Source organism: Gossypium arboreum, chromosome 10, assembly GCF_025698485.1.
Source record: "Gossypium arboreum isolate Shixiya-1 chromosome 10, ASM2569848v2, whole genome shotgun sequence".
NCBI classification, from domain to species: domain Eukaryota; kingdom Viridiplantae; phylum Streptophyta; class Magnoliopsida; order Malvales; family Malvaceae; genus Gossypium; species Gossypium arboreum.
The window spans coordinates 52,295,850-52,306,754 of record NC_069079.1 but is presented as its reverse complement, the minus strand read 5'-3'; positions in this window follow the sequence as shown (position 1 = coordinate 52,306,754).

Here is a 10,905-nt window from a genome sequence, read left to right as displayed (position 1 = left end):
ACTTATCGAATTCACATTTAATTGCACTTTTAGTGCCATAATAATGCTCATTTAGCCATCATATATCCGACCACATATGTATGCATTAAAATTAGTACATCATGTATCACATACAAGCATTCTCACATATACCTGTTAGAATAATATCTCATTCCACAATTTAACAATTACGTACTTATCGAAATATCGCTCACTTCCACTATATATTTGCATTATTAACATACCATCATCACTATTATTTGGCATGTATATCATGCCCATAACAGAACACAATTCACAATAGTCATTACGTATGTCTCATATCCCAATATCTCATCATAACAATTAATTCACAATTATTCACATAATTTGCCAAAATAAAACAAAGAACTAGTTGCCATTTAACGAGTTTGATATAATTCTTGGTATGGAATGGTTGACTTTGCATGATGTTGTTGTAAACTACAAAAGAAAGACTATTGATTTACAGTGCTAGAATGATGAGATTGTTAGGATTGAATATAATGATCTGAATGGTTTACCGGTAGTGATATCTTCAACGTTAGCTAAGAAATATGTGAGAAAGGGATGTGAAGCTTACTTTGCATATGTGCTTGATAGTAAAGTGACCGAAAGAAAAATTGAATCAGTACCAGTTGTGTGCAAGTATCCAGATATGTTTTCTGAAGAATTGTCGGGTTTGCCACCTATCCGAGAAGTAGAGTTTGGTATTGAGTTAGTGCTAGGAATAACTTCGAAATCGATAGCTCCGTATAGAATGGAACCTATTGAATTAAAAGAATTGAAAGCTCAGTTGCAAGAGTTGACAGATAGAGGTTTTGTACGACTGAGTTTCTCTCCCTGGGGTGCACCAGTTTTATTTGTGAAAAAGAAAAACGGAACTATGAGAATGTGTATTGATTATAGACAGCTTAATAAGGTGACTATAAAGAATAAATATCTGTTTCCATGGATTGACGACCTATTCGATCAACTGAAAGGGGCTACAGTGTTTTCAAAGATAGATTTGAGATCAGGTTACTATCAATTGCGAGTTAAAGACTCCGATGTGCCAAAGACTGCTTTCCGAATAAGGTACGGACACTATGAGTTTCTGGCTATGCCTTTCGAACTTACTAATGCACCTGTTATTTTTATGGATTCAATGAACTAGATCTTCAGATAGTATTTGGACTAATTTATGGTTGTGTTCATAGATGACATTTTGATCTATTCTCGCAATGAAACTGAGCATGCCAAACATCTAAGACTTGTATTATAGACTTTGCGAGATAAACAGTTGTATGTGAAGTTCAGTAAATGTGAGATCTGGTTATGCAAAGTCAGTTTTCTAGGACATGTTGTATCAACTTCGGGTATTCGGGTTGATTTGAGTAAAATTTCAGCTATACTTCATTGGAAACCTCCGAGAAATGTTTTTGAAGTACGAAGTTTTTTAGGACTTGTTGGTTATTATAGACAGTTTGTGAAAGGTTTCTCTATGATTGCAACCCCGATGATGAAGCTATTACAGAAAGATGTTAAGTTCGAGTGGTCAGAAAAGTGCCAGAAAACTTTTGATCAGTTGAAAGCCCTTTTAACCAAAGCTCCAATGCTAGTTCAACCAGAATTGGGTAAAGAATTCGTTATCTATAATGATGCATCTTTAAATGGTTTGGGCTATGTTTTGATGCAGAAAGGCAAAGTTGTAGCTTATGCCTCGAGACAGTTAAAGCCATATGAAAAGAACTATCGACACATGACCTGGAATTGGCAGCTATTATGTTTGCATTAAAAATATGGCACCACTACTTGTTCGGTGAGAAATGTCACATTTATACTGATCACAAAAGTTTGAAATATTTGATGACTCAGAAACACTTTAATTTAAGATAGCGACGATGGTTAGATTTGCTAAAAGACTACGAGCTTGCGATTGACTACCATCCCATAAAGGCTAATGTTGTTGCTGATGCACTAAACCAAAAATCACTATTTTCTTTACGTGTAATGAATGGGCATATGTCTATATCTAATGATGGTTCGATTATAACTGAGTTAAAAGCAAGACCGTTATATATTCCCTAGGTTTGTGATGCTCAGAAAGTTGATAATTATTTGTTAGTAAAGCGGGGCCAATGTGACTCGAATGTTGATTCAGAGTTTTGAGTTGATGCTGAGGGTTGTTTGAGGTTCAGAAACCGAATATGTGTTTCGAGAAATCCATAGTTGATTCAGATGATTTTGACTGAAGCCCATAATAGTCGGTTATCTGTTCACCCTAGTAGTACAAAAATGTATAATAATCTGAAGCAACTTTACTGGTGGCATGGTATGAAACGAGACATTTCTGAATTTGTTCCAAAATGTTTAGTCTGTCAATAAGTAAAAGCCGAACATCAGGTACCTTTTGGGTTGCTTCAGTCGATCTTGATACTAGGGTGGAAATGGGATAGAGTCACGATGGATTTTGTATCCAGTTTACCATTAACACCAAGCAAGAAAGATACAATCTGGGTTATTATAGATAGATTGACTAAATCTGCTCATTTGGTTCCAGTTCGCACAGATTACTCACTTGATAAGTTAGATGAATTGTATGTTTCTCAGATTGTGAGATTACACGGGGTCCTTATTTCTATTGTTTCGGATAGAAATCTGAGGCTTACATCACGATTTTGGAAGAAACTGCAAGATACACTAGGTACGAAATTATTTTTCAGCACTATTTTCCATCCGCAAACAGATGGTCAGTCCGAGCGAATTATTTAGATACTTGAGGATATGTTGAGATGTTGTATTCTCGAGTTCGAAGGTACATGGGAACGATACTTACCTCTAATTGAATTTGCGTATAATAATTGTAACACCCCAAACCCGGCCTGGATGTTATGACCGGATCTGATGCGCCACATTGATGCGTTCAAAACACTTAGTTTGGAAAAAGTGAGTTGGTGTTGTAAAGACACTTTTAAAAGTAAGTTAAAGTGAATGGAAGCTGCGCACTGTAGGAAAACCGGGAAGAAGAGGAGGTGAGTCCGTCGACCGCTTAAGTACCAAGCTCTCTTGGATCCAATCCTAGACATGCACACCGCCATTGCCACACTCTAACATCTCGTATAATTTTGAGAAAACCGTTTGATTATGACCACTTAAGAAAATGATTAAGGTTGCAAATCGTTTGCTTTAAAAATATTTATTTTCTTGGGAAAACATTTACTTTATGGAAACTTTGCGCGTCATCGTGATCTTTTTAAAACAAGTAGATTTTATAAAACAAACCCTAGTGCTAGCAGTTTAATAATCCCCAAAATATAAGTAATTAAAAGAGCGACCTTATTACAACTTTAAGAATAATAAAAATAATCCAAAATAAATGCTAAACTTATTTAAAATCGGCAATCAATCTTCATGGCCACTCTGAATCCCGCCACTCCAAGTCCACCAATTCTAGGGCTCACCGCAAGGATAGAAGAGGAAGGGGTGAGTTTGGGAAAACTCGGTATATCTGAAACCCATCCAAAGCCCAATTCACTCGAGCCCATTGGGCCTAAGCCCTATTCAGATAATCAAGATACAGAGGTCAAGCCCTTTTCGAATCACAAGAGCAAGGCCTTAGCCCTTTTACATAACAAAGTGTGGCCCATAGGCCCAGTTCGATAACATGAGTATCAACAGTAATAATGAATGCAAGCCCATCCGGGAGACTACTCAACCCACCAACCGCTACACCGCCTGCACCAACCCTACACACCTTGTGGGAATAACTCAACCCACCCAAATTTCACACACCACAGTTAAAAAGAACGCCACTCAAATTCATCGATTGAGGCAAAGCCTCCAAGACGTGGATGAACCACTTTCAAGATTTCCTCCATTAATACCCCAATCCCATGCAGCAGATATTAATAAATGCATATCATGCAAAATACGAGTAGTAATCAATCAAGCGGTTCACCAATTTAAAACCCTAGGGTATATCGGTAATTTTGCTCTTTAGGGTAATTTGGTAATTTTGCTCTTTAGGGGTAATTTCGTGATCTACGCCATCGCACAAGCTAATTGATAATTTTATCGGTTTTATGCAATTTGATTCCACCATCTACCTAACAGGCTAATTTGCCCATCTCTTACCCATATTGGTCCGTAAGCCCATTGGAACCAGTTTTGGCCCATCGAGCCCCTTTTTCCGAAATATGCTAAAACGTCACGCGAATGTGCTTCCCACCTTGCGGTGCCAAATCTAACAATTATTCTATGACTTGACAGCATTCGCATACCCACATGACCATGAAATGCCAGAATTTCGGCATTACGGCTTTTGCCGAATTGAACTAAAGAAGGGTGTTCGGTACACACCTGATTTGCGACGATCGCCATCGAGATCCCTTCCGATATCCACAGTTGATTAGCACAGTTCTTATTTACAAACCATAATCACTAAACCCCAAACTTACTCATCCATGCTCAAACCATATCCCTAAAAGCCTTTGAAACCTTACCTTCTTTGCCAAAAGCGGTAGCTAGCTCGAATCCGATTGCTCCAACAACCCACGCCTTTAATCCAACACTTAAGAAGACACTAATCATTGATGTAAAACGTCGATTAAAAACCTTTAAAGCCACATGCCCAATTCGACACCTCTCTATATTTTAGGGACTTGGCTTTTCCTAACGTGTAAAATATAACCGGATCGAGATGATGAACACTTACCCTTACTCCTTTTTGATCTCCATGCAATCAGTGCGATTTATCTTTCAAACGATGGTAAAACTCGACTCCGGAGTTTCAAGTTTCGCTATAAGCCCCAATTCTATGGTTTTCGACTTTTGTGTGATGAAGGAGATGATAATGCGGGCTACAACCTTGAAGTAGAATTGCGGTCAGAATCCAGGATTAAGAAAAGATAATTTGTAAATTAATAAAAGTAAAAGAATATAGGAGAACTCGGCTTTGAAGAAATCGGCACAAGTAGTGATCACGAGATTTGGCTTTTATGGATTCGGCAGAGATTGATGAATAGTAGGTATGATGAATAGTTTGAAGAAGAAAAATAGAAGAAGAAGAGTAGGGAGGTGGTAGTTTAGGCTAGAGAGGAAAAGAGAGAAAAGAACAATCCTAAGGTGTAAAAGCGAAGAAAAGCGGCACCAACAATACCCTAAGTGCCGAAATACTACCCTCATAATCCCCCTGCCGATTTTCCCTCTTCAATTCCCCCCATTCGGCTAACTCCTAGCCTCATCCCAATCCCTTAAATCTCTCCCCTTATCACTCCTTAATCCAAGCAGTTAAACTGATCCAACTCTCCTCTAGCAGAATCCACCTGAGCTCCAACACTTACCCCTCCTGCACTAAAAAATAAATGCATCTATTTGCAACAAAGGGAATCGAACCCAGGTCTTCCTCTATGCTCCACGCGCCACCTTTTTAGGAGCTTAGTGGCGTCACCCTTGCCACTTTACCAGAGCTCTTTTTGTGTCATAACTTACGCAGTTCTTCTTAAAAGCCCACTTAACCAAATCTCCTATTCACTTAAAATCCCACCTTGATATTTTACCGTGTTTAGCTTAGTCTTGGGCCTTCTAAAGGTCTACTAACACATTTAAACATAATTCCAATATTTAGAACATGAAAATTTCAAGATTTACTAAAATCACAAAACCCAAAAAATCCCAAAATCGTATGCTACAACTAATATTTTTTTTCCTTTCCAATAATAATAATAATTTTATAAATATATCTAATAATAAAATTTCAAATATCAATAATACAGTAAATAATAATAATTTTCATAAAAATTTTCAAACATACATACTGATAATATTTTTCTAATAATAATAATTTTATCTCATAATACTAATTAAAATTTCATAAAAATTTAAAATATCCGTAATAATAAATACAGTAAAAATTTTCTAGTGGTAATTTAATAAAATAATTTTTTTCGAAACGATAATATTTAAAACTTCCTAATTATTCGTGTTTTCTTCTATTCAATCCTGCACTCAAAACCCAACTCTTCTAGGCCCCAAATTCAGGATGTTACAATAATAGCTTTCAATCGAGTATCAAAATGGCACCTTACGAGGCTTTTTATGGTCGTAAATGTAGTACACCATTGTATTGGACTGAGCTCAATGAAAATAAGTTACACGGGGTTGATTTGATCAGAGAGATTGAATAGAAAGTAAAAGTGATCCGCAAAAGTGTGAAAATAGTGTTAGATGGTCAAAAATCGTATACGGACTTGAAATGAAAAGATATAGAGTTTCAGATAGGGGAAAAAGTCTTTTTGAAAGTCTCACCGTGGAAGAAAATAGTCAGATTCGGTCATAAAGGTAAATTGAGTTCGAGATTTATTAGGCCGTATGAGATTATAGAGAGTATTGGGTCGGTTGCTTATAGACTGTTGTTGACACCTGAGTTAGAAAACATCCATATTGTATTCCCTGTTTTGATACTTCGTAGATATCGATCTAATCCCTCACATGTGATTAATCCATCAGAGATTGAGATTAAGTCTGATATGACATATGAGGAAGAATCGATTTGTATCTAGCTCGCGAAGTTAAAGAATAGCGAAATAAGAAAATTCCATTAGTGAAAGTACTGTGGCATAAAAACGGAGTTGAAGAAGCAACATGGGAGCTAGAGGATACAATGAAAGAACATTATCCAAACCCATTCACAAGTAAGATTTTTGGGGACGAAAATCCCTAAGGGGGGAGAGTTGTAACAGACCGATTTAGACCTTATTCAGAATGGTGGTTTCGAGACCACAAATTTGATTCAAAAAATATTTTAAAATTATTTTCTATGTTTATTATGTGTGAATTTATAACTGTGAAATTTTCATGTTTTAATTTTGTCGTTTGAGTGCCCGATTTAATAAAAGGGCTTAATTGCGTAAAATGAAAATTTGATGGTTTAATTTGTAAGGGCTGATTGTCTTTATTGCGTAAAATGAGTAACACTATTTTTTAAGATTATCTAAGATTGGTTATTATTAGTTACGAGTTAAATATTCGGATGTGTCAAAGACTGCATTCAAAATAAGGTACAGGCATTATGAATTTCTTGTTATGTCTTTCGAATTAACTAATGCTCCTGCAGTTTTATAAATTTGATGAATAGAAATTTTAGATCGTATTTAGATAGATTTTCTATTGTATTCATTGATGTCATTCTGATCTACTCCTGAAATGAGTTTGAGCATGCTAATTATTTGAGGATTGTATTACAAAAATTTATAGATAAGCAATTGTTTGCTAAATTTAGTAAATGCGAGTTTTGACTTCGAGAAGTTAGATTTTTCATATGAAAATAGACTCATCAAGCTTCGATTTCATAATTTATTCATTATTTAATTCCATTTCTACTATTTTTAGTGATTTTTCAATCTCACATCACTTCTTCTTTGTCAAGATCTCATTACTAAAACAAACTATGCCTATTTCATGATTTTTCCTTGATCTAACTAATAATTCATCATACATGTCACAATTTATGACCATGACTAGCCATGCCAAAGGCTAATCATCACCGAGCATCTCCCACTACACTATTACCAAATCATGAATTTAACACGAAAATAATCAGCCATGACATATGGCATAATAATCGAGTAGGCCTCTACCAATACTCAACCAAAACCGAATTACCAAGACTTGTGTCCAAACATCATAGAACCAATTCCAACCGAACATTTATGCCATTTTCGCATGGCTAAAAGTTTACATACAAAATTTCAACAAAACATAATAGCCTATACATGCCGAAAAGTTCTCCTAGACCAACTAAGAAGAAAATACCAAAAGTTGCTAGCCGGTGTGATGACTTCGATGACGGTCCCGAATACGCAAAAAGTCGAGTCCAAGAAACCTAAAATAGGTGACAAGCAAACACCGAATGAGTATATAACTCAGTAAGTCATAAGCATTACACTACCATCCATTAATAAAATTTTCACAAGAGGAAACAACAAAATGAGGCTAAGTACTCCATCCATACCGAACTATGCCATAGTTTCTTAGACCTTACGATTTAATCTCATTCCAAGTCCTACATTGACATTTCATACGCTATTCAATAGAATAATTGAGGCATTTCCATACATCATTTTATTTTCGTTACAATCATACAACTAAACAAACTTTCACCTATTCCACGATGAACCTTATGTACGTGACTTCAATTATAATCATCACATAGGTTCAAAACTTACCACACTCAACTCCAAATATAAACATAGCACCTATTAGCCATGAACTCAAGGTACTTACCCTTTCCATTGTCTGAAATCGACTCGGTAAGGTCGCACTTTAATATAAATAATTGATAGAAAATATATATGTATAGTGGGTTCGCACACATAGTGCTTAATAATCAACCACGCACACTTAGTGCCATGTACTTTAAACTCGCACACTTAGTGCCATGCATTTCAAGCCCGCACACTTAGTGCCAATCTCACAACCGTGAACACTTATTGCCCGCACACCTAGTGCCGAAAACCAGCCACTCTATACGCTTCACTTCCTTTTTACATTCGACAATTTCATCTCTACATACATATACATTTGTATACATTTCATCTCATTAAACACAATTGCATAGGTATTACGATCATTTAAATCAATACCAACTATATGCTTAATGACTTACCTTGTGTTGGGTAAAATAATTCCAAGTCGGCTACTCGATGACCTTCGATTTCCCCTTGTTGGACGTCTCTCCTATAGGATCTTGAGCTTAAACAAATAAATTAACTCATTCAACCGCTTTGCTACATATATTGGTGTTCACATTTTAATGATTTTATGACATACGGAACGGCATGGTAAAATTTTTATCTTGCTACCTTATGTTCTTAGCTATTCGGCTAATAACCTTATGCAATTACCATGCTTTCAATAATCCAATCACACATGCATATGTATACTTGGACATTCGGCAATCACCTTTGCTAGTTTTTCCCATTTTTTTTGTCGGTTATATATACATAGTCCTAAGGTAATATCTCGAATGGGCTTACATATATATATGTATATATAGCCGAATATGCAAAGCTTAAACTCAACATCATGTAAGCTCCTAAGTGATGGCCGAATATGTATATCTATCTATATATATATATATATATATATATCAACTATACTATTACTTTTAATCCATCTAATCACAAAATTTCATCTCATGAACACTTGACCTATTTCTCACAAAAATGAAACAACAACTAAAATGAACATCCCATTTTTACCCCATATGGCCGATTGCTTCATTTGTTACCCAACTAACAATTCAACAATTTCAACCTCATTACAACCTCTACCTATCCAATATAACATGAACACAATCCTCCACCCCTAAATTAGATTCGGCAATCACTTAACCCATTTTAACCTCAACTTTCAAGTTAAAAGCAATTAACCACTCACCATATCCTACATTACTATCCATTTTAATGACATTAACACATCTACTAAGAGTTTCAAGCTTCTTGGCCGAATTTCAACCTCAAAATCCTAAGTCTAATCTATAGGATGAGTAGAATTTGAACTAACCATCTCAAACATGCATAGATTTTCAAGAATCATTCAATACATACCTCATTCTAGCCATCTTCCAAGCCAAAATCAAATAACCAAATCTCCCTTCCTTCTCCTCACTCACGGCAATAGCCAAAGAAAAAAAAGATGAACACTCCCTCTTCCTCCTTATTTTATTCATCTTTTCCTTTTAATTCCTTTCTTTAATTTATTTTAATTTACTTACCAATATTAAATAATAAACAACATAAACTTGGAGGAATGGAACCATGCTTGGCCGGCCACTTAACATGAATTGGGCACTTTGACATGCAAACCCAAACTTTCCTATTTTACTACTATTTGGTCCTTACTTATTTACCTATCATAATTTTCTAAGTCTCTCAACTAGATCCTTTCAAGCAAAATTCACATTCCTAAGATAAAATTAAAACATCAAATTTTTATACAAGTATTATCACAAATATAAGATGTGCAATTAAAATTTTAACTAAATTTTATGACTCGATTTTGTGGTCCCGAAACCACATTCCGACTAGGGTCAAATTAGGGCTGTCACAACTCTCCCCCACATAAGGAATTTTCGTCCCGAAAATTTTACCAAATGAAAATTTGGGATATCGATCCTTCATAGAGTCCTCAAGTTCCCAAGTGGCTTCTTCGATTCCGTGTTTATGCCACAACACCTTCACTAATGGGATTTTCTTATTTCGCAACTCTTTTACTTCACGCATCGTAACGCGAACCGGTCTTCTTCATAACTCAAGTTAGGTGAATCTCGATCTCGATGGAGTGATTACGTGCGATGGGTCGACCTATATCGTCAAGCATCGAGACATGGAAAACGCTAGAATCTTTTCAAGCTCGGGGTAAAATTAACCAGTATGCGATCGCCCAACTCGTTCGGATACTTCATATGGACCGATGAACCTCGGACTCAATTTGCCCTTACGGCCAAATCTAAGCACTTTCTTCCGTGGTGAAACTTTGAGAAATACCTTGTCCCCAACCCGATATTCAATGTCTTTCTCTTTAAATCCAGATACGACTTTTGACGATCCAAGCGGCTTTCAAACTTTCACGAATTACTCGAACTTTCGCTCAAAGATCCTTAATCAAATCAACCTCAAGATTTTACTTTCACTAAGTTCAGGTCCAAAATAATGGGGTACGGCATTTACGATCAGTATAAAGCCTCGTAAGGTGCCATCTTTATGCTTGATTGAAAACTATTGTTGTAAGCGAATTCAATCAAAGGCAAATATCTTTCCCATGAACCATAAAACTCTAAGACGCAACATCTCAACATATCCTCAAGTATCTGAATTATTCGTTCAGATTGGCCATCAGTCTGGGGATGAAATGTGGTGCTAAAAT